Raw genomic sequence first — 3,314 nt, forward strand, 5'->3', positions numbered from 1 at the left:
TATATATATATATATATATATATATATATATATGTATTATTTCCTTACTTCCAAAGTTTCCAAAGATTAAAAGAAAAAAAAGTTAGCAGCTCCATTGAGACAAGGATGTTTGCAATTGGTCTGTTTGTTGAAACAATATTTTACAGGGTAGCTCACATGATCTTAATCAGGAAATAGAATATTATCCTGCACAGTGGTCGGCTTTGGGGTGGATGACTATTTAAGCAGCATTTAAACAGCATGCAGCAATATGTAAAAATTTGTGAATATCAGTCTTCATGTTGGTTGTGTGCCCCAGGTGTCAGTACTGAGACTGATACTATTGACATATGTAAAATTTCACAAGTATTCAAGTTTGTTTTGTTTGCAGATGACACAGATATTTTCTGTAGAGATTATTACTCACAACAGCTCCTGGAGGATTACAATAGAGATGAAAAACCTAAAAAAAAAAAAAATACTGTTTAAAAAAAAAAATCCTGGAAAGAAAATGATGCTCATGTAATTTGGAAATTATAAAGGAAATATAGATGTTAAAGTCAAAACTGATTGGGTACAGGTGGAATGAATAAATGAAATTCACATTTTAGGTGTAATTATTGACTGCAAGGTCTCACATCAAAACATTTACACTAAATTATGTGAAGCATTGCAGTTCTCAGAAAAGCAACACATTCTCTACTGTTCACCAATTTGGCCATACCTGAGCTATGTAAATTTGTGAATAAATCTAGGATAACACCTACAGAACACCTCTCAAACCTCTATGTCCACTATTTATTTATTCATTCACTCATTTGTTCATTCATTCATTTGTTCATTCCTGCTTCCCTAAATTCTCTGATGTGATAGAATTTCAGACTTCACAATATTTGCAGCAAGAAATACCAGACAGAAACCAAAAAGATTTTGTTCAGAGAGGGGGAGGTAATTCTCAAAATTCTTACATGTTTGAACAAAAAGAGTATTTCAATAAACTGTGTCTAAGTATGTACTGTAATAAAAATCTGCAGTGAATCAAAGTAATTTTCAAAAATGAGACTAAAAGGCTGAAAGTGGTTTTCTTAAAAAGATGTGTGTGAAAGATCAGTGGTGCACATCAACCGGTACTCTTCATCACTGTAGATGGTTGTACACATATTTGTGCATTGCTATGGTTGTGTGAGCTATAGGTAATAATTGAGTGAAGGAAGATTTATGTAGCCACATATGAATGTGTACATGCTCATATATAAATAAACTAATTAATTTGCTCACTTAATGAATTTGAGGAGTAGTATGGACTACTAAGATTGTTGATGTTACAGACAATAAGTAGGTAAAGAGGTATGATGATTAAATATGTTTTACTTTTTCATACCCCTTTTCAGACAGAAGCACAAAATTATGCCTTTATCATAATAATATATAACAATAATTATACATAAGGAGACAGACAGTGTCAGTCTCCTTATTTTGTATTTCACTTAGCTAATTCCTGAAGAAATACACTGTAGTACTCTTTATGTTTTTACACCACACTATAAATAAACACATTTGTTTTACCTTAGAAGAGTTGATAAATGTATATCTTAATTTCAATAAGCATTTAAAATTTACATTTCTGCAATGTATATGTGTGATGTTGTTATTCTCTTAAAAACTTATCATATTCATACTTCAAAAATGATTTTTGATGGATTATAATAAAATATGAGGCAGAATGATATCTGCATGCGTTTATAAGGATTCATCATGAGCTATCCCACTAAAACTTGTTTGGGCTGTTATTTTAAGAGTCTGGTTTTGCTTTTGCTTTAAATAAAACACTTGGATTAACAACCAAAATCTGTTATATTCAATGAGTTGGTAATGATGAATAAATGATTTTCATATGATTTGTGTTGTGAAATGGTGTAATATAACTAGAATTGATATGAACTGTGTTAATTGATGACCACTTTAAAGCATTTTTAGAAAAAGATAGAGGGATGTTTTGTTATCAGAAGAGATGTATACAAGTATTTTAATTCAACATTTTCATGCAGTTTAAAAATTATATACTAATATCAAATGCCAGAGCAGTCTTTTCCACAAAGATGGATCAGCTGGGAATTCATCAGTTACTCTGTTTCCGAAAGAGAGCCCCTATTAAACCATTACAAATGAGATGTCAGTCTCATGCTAAATAGGCAAGTCTACATAAGCTGATTCCTTCTCGTGGTGAATGATAATGACTCTAGTAGTAATGGTATAGCGAGGACCTCTAACAGGCTGTGTCGATCTACATAAAGAGCCATCAGACAGTGGGAGGAGAGCTGAACTAATCCTGTAGAAATGGGATGGGCCTTGTGGTTATGCTAATGTCTGCTATGTGGAGCTTAGAGACCTTAGTAAAAGCAGAGAGCTGACATTTCACAAAAATTCTTGTCAGTCAGTTAGATGGTAAACTAATGTTTCTAAGAAAAAACTTTTTCATTCTTTTATTTTCTTTTGCACTTTTCTTTATGTTCTTCACTTTCTTCTATAGAAAACTTTAACCCCATGTTGAAGATTAAACGTTCTTTTTTATTACAATTTACAACTTACATTTAGTTATTTTAATGCTGGTGCTTTCAATTTTACCAACCTACAGTGCATACTAGTACCACACCAAACCAAAGAAAGAAGCCCAGATCCTTGACTATGCATGGGTTTAGGAGAGCAAAAAGAAGTTGTGTACTTAAAAGAGAATACCCCTTTATGAAGGGCCAATTCAGCAATGTCTAAACTCTTTTATTCAGTAGGCAGAGAGCCGAGAGTACTCTGACCATCTCAGAGTTCATCAGCTTATGTGTGTGAGTGCACCATGAATGGACGGACTTCTTCAGCTTGTGAAGAGGTGTGGTATGTTTGCAAGTGGGGTTGATGAGGACTGTGAAGTGGGCACAACAACAGATCTATCGATACCCCTTTGAAAGCTGCATCCCCCACCTACAGAGTTCACTTAGCTCTCCACATAATCCCCCAAAACCACCTCACTTCAATTCCACCCTGAAAAGTAAATCACATAAGCCCCTCCATTCCTTCACACACAACCTGGTTTCCATTTCAGCTTCTTTTTTAGCCTAACCATGTCTACAATGCTGTGGTAACACAAATACCCGTTTCAGCTTTTCTTCATCCATTTACTCTCGAGTAGCAAAACTGGTTCATCATTTTATTCCCTGAGTCTATTCCTATACCAACCACTTCTTTTTTTTGTTTGATCCTCCCTGACCTCCACCTACTCTCTTTAAATGTGCAAGACAATTTGGCTCAGCAAAATGAACCACAGGCTAAGGACAAGAAATTCA

The sequence above is a fragment of the Cyprinodon variegatus genome, unplaced genomic scaffold, assembly GCF_000732505.1.
Source record: "Cyprinodon variegatus isolate N-32 unplaced genomic scaffold, C_variegatus-1.0 Scaffold846, whole genome shotgun sequence".
Lineage (NCBI taxonomy): Eukaryota > Metazoa > Chordata > Actinopteri > Cyprinodontiformes > Cyprinodontidae > Cyprinodon > Cyprinodon variegatus.